This window comes from Leucoraja erinacea, chromosome 44 (genome assembly GCF_028641065.1).
Source record: "Leucoraja erinacea ecotype New England chromosome 44, Leri_hhj_1, whole genome shotgun sequence".
Lineage (NCBI taxonomy): Eukaryota > Metazoa > Chordata > Chondrichthyes > Rajiformes > Rajidae > Leucoraja > Leucoraja erinaceus.
In genome coordinates this window covers 602501-620000 of record NC_073420.1, presented here as the reverse complement: position 1 = coordinate 620000, position 17500 = coordinate 602501, and the positions used below count along the sequence as shown (strand labels likewise).

The 17500-nt window shown below is 49.1% G+C and overlaps 1 protein-coding gene across 3 annotated transcripts in view; it reads right to left on the bottom strand.

The window, feature by feature from the left end:
• The window catches only part of LOC129714977 (spectrin beta chain, non-erythrocytic 1-like), a 194598-nt gene that overhangs the window by 110980 nt on the left and 66118 nt on the right, over nucleotides 1–17500 (bottom strand). The gene's annotated exons all lie outside the window — the stretch shown is intronic.

Sequence of the window (17500 nt, the reverse complement as noted above, 5' to 3'; positions counted from 1 at the left end):
CTCCCTCTTAAATATAGCCAATGAACTGTGGCCTCAACTACCTTCTGCGGCAGAGAATTCCAGAGATTCACCATTCTCTGTGTGAAAAAGGTTTTCCTCATCTCGGCCCTAAAAGATTTCCCCCTTATCCTTAAACTGTGACCCCTTGTTCTGGAAGGAGTAGGCCATTCGGCCCTTCGAGCCAGCGCCGCCATTCAATGTGATCATGGCTGATCATCCCCAATCTGTACCCCGTTCCTGCCTTCTCCCCATATCCCCTGACTCCGCTATCTTTAAGAGCCCTATCTAGCTCTCTCTTGAAAGCATCCAGAGAACCGGCCTCCACCGCCCTGAGGCAGAGAATTCCACAGACTCACAACTCTCTGTAAGAAAAAGTGTTTCCTCGGCTCCGTTCTAAATGGCCGACCCCTTATTCTTAAACTGTGTGTGTGTGGCCCCTGGTTCTGGACTCCCCCAACATCGGGAACATGTTTCCTGCCTCTAGCCTGTCCAAACCCTTAACAATCTTATATGTTTCAATAAGATGCCCTCTCATCCTTCTAAACTCCAAAGCGTACAAGCCCAGCCGCCTCATTCTCTCAGCATATGACAGTCCCGCCATCCCGGGAATTAACCTGGTGAACCTATTATCATTATAAACATTATCGATTACACCTCGCGTGTGAAAGTAGTGTTTTAGAAACATAGAAACATAGAAAATAGGTGCAGGAGTAGGCCATTCGGCCCTTCGAGCCTGCACCGCCATTCGATATGATCATGGCTGATCATCCAACTCAGTATCCCATTCCTGCCTTCTCTCCATACCCCCTGATCCCTTTAGCCACAAGGGCCACATCTAACTCCCTCTTAAATATAGCCAATGAACTGTGGCCTCAACTACCTTCTGCGGCAGAGAATTCCACACCACTCTCCGTGTGAAAAAAGTTCTTCTCATCTCGGTTTTAAAGGATTTCCCCCTTATCCTTAAGCTGTGACCCCTTGTTTTGGAGCAGGGTCCCAAACAGAAACGTCACCTACTCTCTCCAGAGATGCTGCCTGGCCCGCTGAGTTGCTCCAGCACTTTGTGTCTATCTTCAACTTCACTGAGTGGGACACAGGACCACTTTTGTCCCTTCAAACACTGCTCAACTCTTGCATTGTGCAGCTCGAGACTCACCAAAGCCCCTTACTGACTTTTACAAAATGTGATTCATCTTAAAGTGGGATTTCCATTCATTCCCCCATCGTGCTGTCTTACAGCGCTCACAGTGCCAGAGACCCGGGTTCGATCAGATTCAGATTCAATTTTAATTGTCATTGTCAGTGTACAGTACAGAGACAACGAAATGCATTTAGCATCTCCCTGGAAGAGCGACATAGCAAACAATTTGAATAAATAATAATAAGTGTCCGGGGTGGTGATTGGCAGTCACCGAGGTACGTTGTTGAGTAGAGTGACAGCCGCCGGAAAGAAGCTGTTCCTCGACCTGCTGGTTCGGCAACGGAGAGGCCTGTAGCGCCTCCCGGATGGTAGGAGGGTAAACAGTCCATGGTTGGGGTGAGAGCAGTCCTTGGCGATGCTGAGCGCCCTCCGCAGACAGCGCTTGCTTTGGACAGACTCAATGGAGGGGAGCGAGGAACCGGTGATGCGTTGGGCAATTTTCACCACCCTCTGCAATGCCTTCCGGTCGGAGACAGAGCAGTTGCCATACCATACTGTGATGCAGTTGGTATGGATGCTCTCGATGGTGCAGCGGTAGAAGTTCACCAGGATCTGAGGAGACAGATGGACCTTCTTCAGTCTCCTCAGGAAGAAGAGACGCTGATGAGCCTTCTTGATCAGAGTAGAGGTATTGTGGGTCCAAGAGAGGTCATCGGAGATGTTGACTCCCAGGAACCTGAAGTCACAATACCTCTACTCTGATGAGCCCTCTTGATCAGAGTAGAGGTATTGTGGGTCCAAGAGAGGTCATCGGAGATGTTGACTCCCAGGAACCTGAAGCAAGAAACACGTTCCACCTCCGTCCCGTTAATGTGGATGGGGGTGTGCGTGCCGCCTCTGGACTTCCTGAAGTCTACAATCCCGACTACGGGTGCTTGTCTGTACGTTCTCCCCGTGACCGCGTGGGTTCTCTCCGCGGACGTCAGTTTCTCCCCACAGTCCAAGTTTGTCGGTTGGTATAAATCGGCTTGGTATAAATGGTAAAAATCCTCCCTAGTGTGTGTATGGCAGCGTTAATGTGCGGGGGTCGCTGGCCGACTCAGTAGGCCGCAAAGCCTGTTTCCGCACAGGATCGCTCAACGAAAGAACTAATCTAAAAACACAGATTTTCTGCGCAGGAAGGAACTGCAGATGCTGGTTTTCTGACAGGAACCTGACTGAATTCTGTAAAAGCCCCAACAGAAAGCGGACAGATATTACCGAACTATACAACTTACACCTCTGAAGTTACGTCACCCAGAGAGTTACCCCAGCATTTTGTTTCTACCTTCCAAACAACTAACAGGCCAGGCACATCCAGATCAACTCTGGCAGACGTTACAAATATTTCATGAGTCAGGCCTAGGAAAACATTAGTTACATAAAATACCTGTGTCTTAACTAGTCAAATATCCTTTGTTACAAAGATCAGATAAGGGCAACGTCAGTTAAAGATTGTGTGCGGTTTCACAATTTCCATACCGTAGCTATTTTAATCATTATACTGAAATACTACTAAACAATGCAGCACAAAATCCAGGGGCGGCATGTTGGCGCAGCGGTAGAGTTGCTGCCTCACAGCGCCAGAGACCGGACTACGGGTGCCGTCTGTACGGGGTTTGTACCTTCTCCCCCTAAACCTGCGTGGGTTTTCTCCGGGTGCTCCGGTTTCCTCCCACACTCCAAAGACGTGCAGGTTTGCAGGTTAAAATTGGTGTGCGGAAACTGGAATAGGGCCTGTCGCACTTGGCGATATTCTTTGATTTTAATTTAATTTAATTTGATTTTTTTAATTGCCGGCGTCATATCAGTGTCGCCAACAGATTTCGACCATTTCAAAACCCAGCGGCGCCAAAAAAATGCCACGTCATGTATGGGGTGTCCCGCTGAGTTACTCCAGCATTTCGTGCCTGTGTGTGTGTACATATACATATTATCTAAATGGTGGCCGACTAGGAAAAGAGGAGATGCAGCGAGACCTGGGTGTCAAGGTACACCAGTCATTGAAGGTAGGCATGCAGGTGCAGCAGGCAGTGAAGAAAGTGAATGGTATGTTAGCTTTCATAGCAAAAGGATTTGAGTATAGGAGCAGGGAGGTTCTACTGCAGTTGTACAGGGTCTTGGTGAGACCACACCTGGAGTATTGCGTACAGTTTTGGTCTCCAAATCTGAGGAAGGACATTATTGCCATAGAGGGAGTACGGAGAAGAAGGTTCACCAGACTGATTCCTGGGATGTCAGGACTGTCTTATGAAGAAAGACTGGATAGACTTGGTTTATACTCTCTAGAATTTAGGAGATTGAGAGGGGATCTTATAGAAACGTTACAAAATTCTTAAGGGGTTGGACAGGCTAGATGCAGGAAGATTGCTCCCGATGTTGGGGAAGTCCAGGACAAGGGGTCACAGCTTAAGGATAAGAGGGAAATCCTTTAAAACCGAGATGAGAAGAACTTTTTTCACACAGAGAGTGGTGAATCTCTGGAACTCACTGCCGCAGAGGGTAGTCGAGGCCACAGTTCATTGGCTATATTTAAGAGGGAGTTAGATGTGGCCCTTGTGGCTAAGGGGATCAGAGGGTATGGAGAGAAGGCAGGTACGGGATACTGAGTTGGATGATCAGCCATGATCATATTGAATGGTGGTGCAGGCTCGAAGGGCCGAATGGCCTCTACTCAGTTTATGTCAGTGTGGGAACGGGAGCTAAAATTACAGTCGCCGTGTTTCTATGTTTCTATATATATATATATATATATATGTATATGCATCATAGTGTAGGAAGGAACTGCAGATGCTGGTTTACACAGAAGATAAGACTGTGGGAATCAATGGGAATCATTGCTGCACCCGCTGAGTTTCTCCAGCTTTTTTGTGTAACCTTCGATTCTCCAGCATCTGCAGTTCCCTCTTAAACACTACATATTAAAGAAGATGTTATTGATAGGGGACGATCAGCAATGATCACAATGAATGGCAGTGCTGGCTCGAAGGGCCGAATGGCCTCCTCCTGCACCTATTTTCTATGTTCTTTGTTTCTATCTAAGAGAGGAGTGTTGTGAGGCTGGTTCTATCGCAATGTTTAAGAAACAATTAGACAGGTACATGGATAGGACAGGGTTAGAGGGATATGGACCAAACGCGGGCAGGTGGGACCAGTATTCATGGGAGATGTTGGTCAGTATGGGCAAGTTGGGCCGAAAGGCCTTTTCCCCACACGCTATGATTCCCATTGGTCTGAAGAAGGTTCCTCCAGCATTTTGTGTCTTATCTTCTGTGTAAACCAGCATCTGCAGTTCCTTCCTACACTATGATACTCATATATATATATATATATATATATATGCCCATAGAAAATAAGGTGCAGGAATAGGTTTGCTTTATAAAAACCCTGGGGGACTGCGAGAGGTGCACCGCCATTCAATATGATCATGGCTGATCATCCAACTCAGTATCCCGTACTATAAAACTATAATCCCTTTTGGGGAGTCTGCACCCCGGGGGCATGAACATCGAATTAGTCCCCTAGTTTGTTATCCTTGCTGTCTCCTCCCCTCCCTCAGCCCCCCTGCGGACCTCCCATGTGGGCAGCCTTCCAATGGCTACTCCTCCTTTTCCCTAACTTGTCCCCAACCACCCCCAAAACCGATCAGTCTGAAGAAACATAGAACGGCCCGAAATAGTTGCCTATTTCCTTCGCTCCATAGATGCTGCTGCCCTGCTGTGATCATTCTCCAGCTTTTTTGTGTCAATAACTTCTTTAATATGTATATACACCCACATACACACAAATCACCCATCCCTTCTCTCCAGAGATGCTGCCTGTCCCGCTGAGTTACTCCAACCTTTTGTGTCTATCTTCGATTTGATTCATTTCAGTTTTAGTTTTAGAGATACAGCACGGAAACAGGCCCTTCAGCCCACCCCGGCCTGCAATCCCCGCACACTAACACCATCCTACACACACTCGGGACAATTTTTACATTTACCAAGCCAATTAACCTACAAGTGTGGGAGGAAACCGAAGATCTCGGAGAAAACCCACGCGGGTTTTCGCGGATCAAACTCCGTACAGACAAGCGCCCGTAGTCGGGATCGTGCCCGGGTGTCCAGCGCAGCGAGCGCTGTCTTGCAGCAACTCTACCGCTGCGCCACCGTGCGTGATCGCCCCTGAAACCTTTAAACCAGCATCTGCAATTCTTTTCTTACACATAACAGTCTAACCACAAGTTTAGGGCAGTGTCCTGTCAAACCACAGCACCAGGAAGAGAACTAAACACGTTAGAAACTCCCCTTGACGTCTCCAAAATAGACAATAGACAATAGGTGCAGGAGTAGAGGCCATTCGGCCCTTCGAGCCAGCGCTGCCATTCAATGTGATGATCATCCCCAATCAGTACCCCGTTCCTGCCTTCTCCCCATATCCCCTGACTCCGCTATCTTTAAGAGCCCTATCTAACTCTCTCTTGAAAGTATCCAGACAACCGGCCTCCACCGCCCGCTGAGGCAGAGAATTCCACAGACTCACAACTCTCTGGGTGAAAAAGTGTTTCCTCATCTCTGTTCGAAATGGCCGACCCCTTATTCTTAAACTGTGTGTGTGTGTGGCCCCTGGTTCTGGACTCCCGCAACATCGGGAATATAATGTTTGGGACAAAGACCCATCATTTATTTATTTGACTCTGTACTCCACAATTTGAGATTCGTAATTGCGTACAGTTTTGGTCTCCTAATCTGAGGAAAGACATTCTTGCCATAGAGGGAGTACAGAGAAGGTTCACCAGACTGATTCCTGGGATGTCAGGACTTCCATATGAAGAAAGACTGGATAGACTCGGCTTGTACTCGCTAGAATTTAGAAGATTGAGGGGGGATCTTATAGAAACTTACAAAATTCTTAAGGGGTTGGACAGGCTAGATGCAAGAAGATTGTTCCCGATGTTGGGGAAGTCCAGAACAAGGGGCCACACACAGTTTAAGGATAAGGGGGAAGTCTTTTAGGACCGAGATGAGAATCATTTTTTTTTCCCCACACAGAGAGTGGTGAATCTGTGGAATTCTCTGCCACAGAAAGTAGTTGAGGCCACACAGTTCATTGGCTATATTTAAGAGGGAGTTAGATGTGGCCCTTATGGCTAAAGGGATCAGGGGGTATGGAGAGAAGGCAGGTACAGGATTCTGAGTTGGATGATCAGCCATGATCATATTGAATGTGCCAGGACAAGGGGTCGTTAAGGATAAGAGGGCGAAAACCGAGATGCAGAACTTTTTTCACACAGAGAGGGGTGAATCTGGGAACTCTCTGCCACAGAGGGTAGTTGAGGCCAGTTCATTGGCTATATTTAAGAGGGAGTTAGATGTGGCCCTTGTGGCTAAAGGGATCAGGGGGGTATGGAGAGAAGGCAGGTACAGGATACTGAGTTGGATGATCAGCCATGATCGTATTGAATGGCGAATGGTGCAGGCTCGAAGGGCCGAATGGCCTACTCCTGCACCTATTGTCTATAACTTTCTCATTGACTGACTGTGTTTGGTTCTGGTAAACTGTTCATCATTAGTTGTTCATAAATAAGCGAAAGAACATTGTTATGTGATATTAAAGTTCCCAGTGGAAAAGGTCGGGAACCTCTGCTCCAGACACCGCCCGACTTGGCGAGTCTTCCCTCCATTTCCTTGTTTCAACTCAGCACCTGCAGTTATTTTTTTATCATTTGCAAAATCAATATCGGGTGCAATATTTGGTCAGCTGCTTTTCATATGCCAGGCAAATAACCAAACACATCACAGAGATCCACTCAATCATCAACATCTGATCTACCTGTGGTGCTAAATACAAAGAGGCAGCCTGCTGCTGTTAATACACCCGCTGAGTTTCTCCAGCACTTTTGTCTACCCTCCATTTTCCAGCATCTGCAGTTCCTTCTTAAACAAACAGTTAATAAGCAAGGTAGGACAACACGACAATCTTATCAACGGTTTAAACATTACACAAAATGTAATTTGCAAACACAGCTGTCACAGATGCATACACAAGGTTAGGCGCGACTCTCGTCAGCAGCGGCCTCTGCAGCCCGTCTGCGTTTTTATTATTTTTTGTCTATGTTTTTATGTAGTTTTTGTTATTTTTTGTTGGGGTGTGTGTGTGGGGGGGTGGGGGTAACTTTTAATCTCTCCCTGCACGGGAGACCCGACCTTTTCTTTGTCGGGTCTCCGTTGTCGTTGGGGCTGCAACGAGGAGCGGCCTCCAACAGGAGAAGACCGGGGGCTCTGGTGCCGACGACTCACATCACCGTCGCGGAGCTGGCCGAGTCCGGAGCGGGTGGAGCGGTGGTGGAGTGCTGCTGCTGCTGCGGCCCGACCTCCGGAGATTCGGAGGCTGCAACTGCGGGTCTGGCGGACGGCGGCACGGGGAGCCCGCGGGTCCCTGGAGGGAGACCGCTTTTCAGGGCTCCCGCAACGGCGACTTCTCCCGCCCGAGTTGCGGGGTCGAAGAGCTCCTGGAGCGGGGTCTTACATCACCGCCCCGCGCGGCTTGGAATGGCCGCGGGACTCTGCGAGCGCACGCCGGGGGCTCCAACACCAAGACCCGGTGTGCGGCCTTGCATCACCCGGCGTGGCTTCAATGGCCGCGGGACAATCGCAATCGCCAGCCGGGGGCTTTGACTTTGACTCTGACATCGGGGGGGAAGAGTGCAGTGGAGAGATATGTTTTTTTGGCCTTCCATCATAGCGATGTGATGTAAATTGTGTTGTGTAAATTATGTTGTGTCTTGGGTCTATTTGTTTGTAATGTATGGCTGCAGAAACGGCATTTCGTTTGGACCTCAAGGGGTCCAAATGACAAATAAATTGAATTGAATTGAATTGAATTGAATAAACTAACTAATATTGCAGGGCGGCACGGTGGCACAGTGGTAGAGTTGCTGCCTCACAGCGCCAGGGGTCCGGGTTCGATCCTGACCACGGGTGCTTTTCTGCACGGAGTTTTTACGTTCTCCCCGTGAACTGCGTGGGTTTTCCCCGGGTGCTCCGGTTTCCTCCCACACTCCAAACACGTATCTTCACCCCTTGACCTCAGAACTAAAGGACGCTCTTTTAGGAAGGAGATGAGGAGGAATTCCTTTAGTCAGAGGGTGGTGAATCTGTGGAACTCTTTGCCGCAGAAGGCTGTGGGGGCCGCAAGTCAGTGGATATTTTTAAGGCAGAGATAGATAGATTCTTGATTAGTACGGGTGTCAGAGGTTATGGGGAGAAGGCAGGAGAATGGGGTTAGGAGGGTGAGATAGATCAGCCATGATTGAATGGCGGAGTAGACTTGATGGGCTGAATGGCCTAATTCTACGATTCCTTAAGAACTAAGGCCTGCGTGGGTTTTCTCCGGGTGCTCCGGTTTCCTCCCACACTCCAAAGACACACAGGTTTGTAGGATATTTGGCTTGGTATAATTGTAAATTGTCCCGAATGTGTGTAGGTGGATCGCTGGTCGGCACGGACTCGGTGGGCCGAAGGGCCTGTTTCCCCAGCTGTATCTCCAAACCGAATTGAACTAAATGCCCATTATGCCAGCGTTATCTGAATGGTGGCCGATTAGGAAAAGGGGAGATGCAACGAGACCTGGGTGTCATGGTACACCAGTCATTGAAAGTAGGAATGCAGGTGCAGCAGGCAGTGAAGAAAGCAAATGGTATGTTGGCTTTCATAGCAACAGGATTTGAGTATAGGAGCAGGGAGGTTCTACTGCAGTTGTACAGGGTCTTGGTGAGACCACACCTGGAGTATTGCGTGCAGTTTTGGTCTCCAAATCTGAGGAAGGACATTATTGCCATAGAGGGAGTACAGAGAAGATTCACCAGACTGATTCCTGGGATGGCAGGACTTTCATATGAAGAAAGACTGGATGGACTCAGCTTGTACTCGCTAGAATTTAGAAGATTGAGGGGGGATCTTATAGAAACTTGCAAAATTCTTAAGGGGTTGGACAGGCTGGATGCAGGAAGATTGTTCCCGATGTTGGGGAAGTCCAGGACAAGGGGCCACACAGTTTAAGGATAAGAGGGAAGTCTTTTAGGACCGAGATGAGAAAATCATTTTTTACACAGAGAGTGGTGAATCTGCCACAGAAGGTAGTTGAGGCCAGTTCATTGGCTATATTTAAGAGGGAGTTAGATGTGGCCCTTGTGGCTAAAGGGATCAGAGGGTATGGAGAGAAGGCAGGTACAGGATACTGAGTTGGATGATCAGCCATGATCATATTGAATGGCGGTGCAGGCTCGAAGGGCCGAATGGCCTACTCCTGCACCTATTTTCTATGTTTCTATGTTATCCATATCATATGAATGAAGAAGTTAGAATATAAATATCGCTAGCCTATGTGGCTCAGGCCCACCCAAAATGTCTGTTTTCGCAAAACTACTGAACAAATGCAAAGAATGAATAAATCAACAGGTTTTAAAAACAGGGAGTAATTAAGGGATCAGCTATTCCGTGCTGGGGGCAGTTTGTTTTGGGTGAACACGAGGAGAAACTGGGTGGGTCCAGCTACAACCGTCTGTAGATGCAATCTGAGCAAACAAAGTCAACTGATCTTCTTGTGGTTCCCCAGACTCCTGCCTTTAAAGCCGTCTTCCCATTAGACGTTAAAGCAAAGTACCCCTGACACAGTAAATGCTGGAGTCACTCAGCGGGTCAGGCACTAAAGTCGACGACTCTCTCGCTCCCGAAATAGGGGACAAAATATCAAAATACGGGACAAATTCCCAATTCGTTGTACAGGGTCTTGGTGAGACCACACCTGGAGTATTGCGTGCAGTTTTGGTCTCCAAATCTGAGGAAGGACATTATTGCCATAGAGGGAGTGCAGAGAAGGTTCACCAGACTGATTCCTGGGATGTCAGGACTGTCTTATGAAGAAAGACTTGGTTTATACTCTCTAGAATTTAGGAGATTGAGAGGGGATCTTATAGAAACTTACAAAATTCTTAAGCGGTTGGACAGGCTAGATGCAGGAAGATTGTTCCCGATGTTGGGGAAGTCCAGGACAAGGGGTCACAGCTTAAGGATAAGGGGGAAATCCTTTAAAACCGAGATGAGGAGAACTTTTTTCACACAGAGAGTGGTGAGTCTCTGGAACTCTCTGCCACAGAGGGTAGTCGAGGCCACAGTTCATTGGCTATATTTAAGAGGGAGTTAGATGTGGCCCTTGTGGCTAAGGGGATCAGGGGGGTATGGAGAGAAGGCAGGTACGGGATACTGAGTTGGATGATCAGCCATGATCATATTGAATGGCGGTGCAGGCTCGAAGGGCCGAATGGCCTCTACTCCTGCACCTAATTTCTATGTTTCTATGTTGACCGACTCGGCTGTGGCTGGGTGAATGATGAGTTGGCCCCGGGTGCTGGACTGCACACAAGGCCCAGCCGGTGGGTCAGCTGAGGGGGGGGGGGGGGGGGCACGTGCAAAGTCCGGCGCCCCGTCCAACTCGTGAACGGCCGTGAGAAGGAGCGTTGGTAGTGGTGTCGGCGGTCAACAAAGGCCCAAAGGTCGGACAGCTAGGCCGGGCTGCCGACTGACCGACGGGGCCACGGGCGGTGCTGATCGGGGAAGATCAGCCATGATCACATGGAATGGCGGTGCTGGCTCGAAGGGCCAAATGGCCTCTACTCCTCCACCTATTGTCTAGTCGGCCCTTCGAGCCAGCACCGCCATTCAATGTGATCACGGCTGATCATCCCCAATCAGTACCCCGTTCCTGCCTTCTCCCCTGACTCCGCTATCTTTAAGAGCCCTGTCTAGCTCTCTCTTGAAAGCATCCAGAGAACCGGCCTCTGAGGCAGAGAATTCCACAGACTCACAACTCTCTGTGAGAAAAAGTGTTTCCTCGTCTCCGTTCTCAATGGCCGACCCCTTATTCTTAAACTGTGTGTGTGTGTGTGGCCCCTGGTTCTGGACTCCCCCAACATCGGGAACATGTTTCCTGCCTCTAGTGTGTCCAAACTCTTAATCATCTTATATGTTTCAATGAGACACCCTCTCATCCTTCTAAACTCCAGAGTGTACAAGCCCAGCCGCTCCATCAAGACAGACACAGAACGCTGGAGTTACTCAGCGGGACAGGCAGCATCTCTGCGGAGAAGGAACGGGTGATGTTTCAGTCTGAAGAAGGTGCCTCGACCCAAAACGTCGCCAGTTCCTTCTCCCCAGAGATGCTGCCTGTCCCGCTGAGTTACTCCAGCGTTGCTGTCTATCTTCAGTGGAAAGCAGCATCTGCAGTTCCTTCCAAAAAAATACCAAAATCTAAAGATCGTTCCGATGTTGGGGAAGTCCAGAACAAGGGTTCACACAGTTTAAGGATAAGGGGGGAATTCTTTTAGTACCGAGATGAGGAAAACATTTTTCACACAGAGAGTGGTGAATCTCTGGAACTCTCTGCCACAGAAGGTAGTTAAGGCCACAGTTCATTGGCTATATTTAAGAGGGAGTTAGATGTGGCCCTTGTGGCTAAAGGGATCAGGGGGTATGGAGAGAAGGCAGGGACGGGATACTGAGTTGGATGATCAGCCATGATCATATTGAATGGCGAATGGTGCAGGCTCGAAGGGCCGAATGGCCTGCTCCTGCACCTGTTTTCTATGTTTCTATGAAAGGCCAAAACACTAATCTAAAATAGCAATCAAACCAAAGCTTCCGGAGGTTAGACAAAAAAGCTGGAGAAACTCAGCGGGTGCAGCAGCATCTATGGAGCGAAGGAAATAGGCAACGTTTCGGGCCGAAACCCTTCTTCAGACGGAAGAAACGTTGCCTATTTCCTTCGCTCCATAGATGCTGCTGCACCCGCTGAGTTTCTCCAGCTTTTTTGTGTAACCTTCGATTCTCCAGCATCTGCAGTTCCCTCTTAAACAAAGCTTCCGGAGATTAGTTTAGGTTAGAGATACAGCATGGAAATAGACCCTTCGGCCCACCATGTCCATGCCGACCAGCGATCCCCGGGCCTGTCCTCACCACCGGGACATGTCACCTGCATGGTGGTGAGTAGTCGCCCACTAAGAGTGGTAGCTTTTCCTGGTTGCCGCTGGATTTTCAACACGTTGGAGATTTTCGGGAACCCGCTGAGACCGATGACCGAAAAAAGTGGCCAAATAAAATCGCGTGAGTGGGCCGTCTCTGTGCTGAGAAGGAACGGGGGTTTTTTTTGGCTTCAGCAGTGCTGGGAACCTCTTGAAGATAGTGTTTGGTTGACATGACCCGACTTGACAGTGTCTCCAGGCCAATTTTACCTCACGCAGCCAGATGACGTTTTTAGGAATCACGACTGAGGGAACATTTGGTGCTGTTTTCGCCCCGTCCGGTCCCCGCCCTTCTCGAATGTCAGCGCTTCTGTTCGGGAGCAAGCGGGCCTTCGGGTGAGAAGGGTGGAATCTGATGCAATCAGGGCCGACGTCCCAGATTAAAACTGAGGGAGTTTGCCGTTTCCTGAAGTGGCGCAGTCTCACAGAGCCACGGACTCCGGTTCATAAAAACATAGTAAATAAATGCAGGAGGAGGCCATTCAGCCCTTCGAGCCAGCACCGCCATTCATTGTGATCATGGCTGATCGTCCCCTATCAATAACCCGTGCCTGCCTTCTCCCCATATCCCTTGATTCCACTAGCCCCTAGAGCTCTATCTAACTCTCTTAAATCCATCCAGTGACTTGGCCTCCACTGCATAAATTCACAACTCACTGGGTGAAAAAGTTTTTTCTCACCTCAGTCTTAAATGACCTCCCCTATATTCTAAGACTGTGTGTGTGGCCCCTGGTTCTGGACTCGCCCAACATTGGGAACATTTTTCCTGCATCTAGCTTGTCCAGTCCTTTTATCATTTTATATGTTTCTATAAGAGTCCCCCTCATCCTTCTAAACTCCAGTGAATACAAGCCTAGTCTTTTCAATCTTTCCTCGTATGACAGTCCCGCCATCCCGGGGATCAATCTGGTGAACCTACGCTGCACTGCCTCAATCACAAGGATGTCCTTCCTCAAATTAGGAGACCAAAACCTGTACTAACTCTTTCGAAGTAACCCTTTAAAACCTGTGGTAGCCAAAAACGCTGGTCTTTTTCGATTCTGACCAACGGGTGCTGTCATTGCGGAGTTTGCACGTTTTCTCCCCGTGACCTGTGTGGGTTTTCTCCGGGTGCTCCGGTTTCCTCCCACACTCCAAAGACGTGCGGGTTTGCCGGTTAATTGGATTATGTGCGGGATAGACTTAGTGGACGGGGTGATCCCTGGCCGGCATGGACTCGATGGGCCGAAGGGCTTTTTTCCGCGCTGTATCTCAGAGGAGCATCTCAGAGGAGAAACTATGAGGTATACTAAAGGGCCTGTCCCACTTAGGCGATTTTTTGGGCGACTATCGCTAAATTTTCAACACGTTAAAACATTTTCGCCGACAGTGGCGACAATTTCTGCTGAATTCTGCAAAATTCTTAAGGGGTTGGACAGGCTGGTTGCAGGAAGATTGTTCCCGATGTTGGGGAAGTCCAGAACAAGGGGTCACAGTTTAAGGATAAGGGGGAAGTCTTTTAGGACCGAGATGAGAATCATTTTTGTTTCCCCACACAGAGAGTGGTGAATCTATGGAATTAAGGATAAGAGGGAAGGTACACAAAATTGCTGGAGGAACTCAGCGGGTGCAGCAGCATCTATGGAGCGAAGGAAATAGGCAACGTTTCGGGCTGAAACCTTTCTTCAGACCCCATCAGTCTGAAGAAGGGTTTCGGCCCGAAACGTTTATTATTCTCCAACTACACAAGGACCGAAATGAGAAAATCATTTTTTACACAGAGAGTGGTGAATCTGTGGAATTCTCTGCCACAGAAGGTAGTTGAGGCCACACAGTTCATTGGCTATATTTAAGAGGGAGTTAGATGTGGCCCTTGTGGCTAAAGGGATCCGGGGGTATGGAGAGAAGGCAGGGATGGGATACTGAGTTGGATGATCAGCCATGATCATATTGAATGGCGGTGCAGGCTCGAAGGGCCGAATGGCCTCTACTCCTGCACCTATTGTCTACGTTTCTATGTTTCTATGTTTCTATGAATGGCGGTGCAGGCTCGAAGGGCCGAATGGCCTACTCCTGCACCTAATTTCTATGTTTCTATGTTTCTATGAATGGCGGTGCAGGCTCGAAGGGCCGATGGCCTATTCCTGCACCTATTTTCTATGTTTCTATGTTTCTATATGCTGAATTTTCAATATGTTGAAGATTTTCGGTGACCTATGACTGGTGCCGACATTCGGTGTAAAAGTCACGTGTGGGACATGCCCTTAACCACACAAGGGGCAGTTTCCACAGAGATATATTCGGTTGGTTCCTCAAATTAACATTTGAAATCTTGAGCAATTTGCGATCTTTGCATTTTATCAACAGAAATAGCAGAGCAAAAAATAAATATCCGACCAACGTCTCATTATGTTACAACCGGTGATCGGATGTTGCGCTCAGGCCCGGCAAAGGAGCCATGAGAGAAAGTTATTAACTAACTCAGAAGCATGTAAATGAAAGAGTTAAGCTGCTGGGCCCTTTGATCCCATGAAGCATGTGATCCCACAATCTGTGGCGTCTACAGAGCTGTATTTACTGATCATGTGCCATCCTGAGGCATCGCAAGAACACATTGGATCCCAGAAGCATCACCAGACCTGCTGTCTGCAGCTAAAAAGACATCACCAGGAGTAAAGACACTATCTTATTCCAATAGACAATAGACAATAGGTGCAGGAGTAGGCCATTCAATGGCTGATCATCCCCAATCAGTACCCCGTTCCTGCCTTCTCCCCATATCCCCTGACTCCGCTATCTTTAATAGCCCTATCTAGCTCTCTCTTGAAAGTATCCAGAGAACCAGCCTCCACCGCCCTCTGAGGCAGAGAATTCCACAGACTCACAACTCTCTGTAAGAGAGAAAAAGTGTTTCCTCGTCTCCGTTCTAAATGACTTACTCCTTATTCTTAAACTGTGTGTGTGTGTGTGTGTGGCCCCTGGTTCTGGATTCCCTCAACATCGGGAACATGTTTCCTGCCTCTAGCGTGTCCAAACCCTTAACAATCTTAACTGTTTCAATGAGATCCCCTCTCATCCTTCTAAACTCCACAGAGTGTACAAGCCCACAGCCGCTCCATTCTCTCAGCATATGACAGTCCCGCCATCCCGGGAATTAACCTTGTAAACCTACGCTGCTCTCCCTCAATAGCAAGAATGTCCTTCCTCAAATTAGGGGGCCAAAACTGCACACAATACTCCAGGTGTGGTCTCACTAGGGCCCTGTACAACTGCAGAAGGACAAGTATTCACATACAAGGAATTTGCCTTGGTGCTCCGCCCGCAAGTGTCAACATGGCACAGCGGCAGTTCGGAATGACACATAAAACGTCACAACGGGTGTGGAAGCACGAGTCCCCGTCCTGCATCTGAACTCAAGTCTGCTGAGCCAAACGTCAGGCCGAGCTGAACGGGTACATGTCAACTGAAGGCAGGAGTTAGCAGAAACACTGCTGCGTGCCAGGTGGCCAATTCTTCAAACGCAAATTTAAAAATCAACTCACAGCAACGCCCAAGATTAAAGTTCTGTGATTCGCTGAGGCGGGGCGAATGGCTGGGGCACTTGTTTTTAACTTTCACAACACACAGTTTCAGCGCAATGCACGGGACCCAAAAAAAAATGGCCGCCATAACGCAAACATCAGCTTAGAGTCCTCTCCCTCACCCGTTTTATTTCCTAATCGGCTGCCCAGTGAAATAACACGCAGCCAAACGCACCCAGTCACCCTGTCACACTCAGAGACGGGGAGTAAAAAGTTGGCGGACACAGTTTTGCAGGTTAATTGATAATATAAAATGGTCCCTGGAGTGTGATGGGTGGTGTTAGTGTGCGGGGATCGCTGGTCGGCCCAGACTCGATGGGCTGAAGGGACTGTTTGCGCGCTGTATCTCGCGATTAAACTAAACATTAGAAAGGGAGCAGCGTGTCAACTTGCCAACTTGACAGATAACACGGCCTGTGAACCATCCTACCACCACAACCAGAGTGTAGGCCCGAGCTACTATCCCCCATCGGACTGTCTTTGATCGGACTTTGCCGGCTATACCTCGCACTAAACGTTATTCACTTTATCGTGTTTAGTTTAGTTTAGAGGTACACCGTGGAAACAGGCCCTTCAGCCCATCGAGACCAGGCCGACCAGCGATCCCCACACACTGGCCATGATCACAATGAATGGCTCGAAGGGCCGAATGGCCTACTCCTGCACCTATTGTCTATTGAAACTATCCTACACATACCAGGGACAATTTTATATTTATACCGAGCCGATTAACCGACAAACCTGTGGAGTGCGGGAATAAAACCGTAGATCACGTGCAAACTCCGTACAGGCAGCACCCGTTGTCGGGATCGAACCCGGGCCTCTGGCGCCGTCAGGCAGCAGCTCTACCCGCTGCGCCACCACGAACGGCTCGATTGTAATCCCGTGTTGTCTTTCCACCGACCGGTAAGCGCGCGGAGAAAGCTTTTCACTGTACCTCGCTAGACGTGACGGTAAACCGGCTCGAGGGCTCAAAGTCACAGCCCCCGCCACACCGACAACGAGCGATCCCGTACTGGGACGCGGGGAGTCGGAACCAGAACGCTCAGGACCAAAGTCCCCCCCTCTCCCCGCGACTCTTAGTCCGAAATAGGGTCTCGAGCCCAAAACATCACTCCGTTCCTCTAACCACCCCCCCTCCCCCCAGAAATCCTGAGTGACTCCAGCATTTTGTGTCTACCTTCGATTTTAGACAATAGACAATAGGTGCAGGAGTAGAGGCCATTCGGCCCTTCGAGCCAGCTTTTTCCACACAGAGAGTTGTGAATCTGCGGAATTCTCTGCCTCAGGGGGCGGTGGAGGCCGATTCTCTGGATGCTTTCAAGAGAGAGTTGGATAGGGCTCTTAAAGATAGCGGAGTCAGGGGAGAAGGCTGACTCCGCTATCTTTGCTCGAAGGGCCAAATGGCCAAATGCATTTCGTTGTCTCTGTCGGCCCTACACCAGCACCGCCACAACGTGACAATTAAAATTGAATCTGACCCCGTTCCTGAATTTTAAGAGCCCTATCTAGCTCTCTCTTGAAAGTATCCATAGATCCTGCCTCCACCGCCCTCTGAGGCAGAGAATTCCACAGACTCACCACTCTCTGGCTAAGAGAGAGTTAGATAGAGCTCTCGGGGCGAGTGGAGTCAAGGGATATGGGGGAGAAGGCAGGGCACGGGTTATTGATTGGGGACGATCAGCCAGGATCGCAATGAAC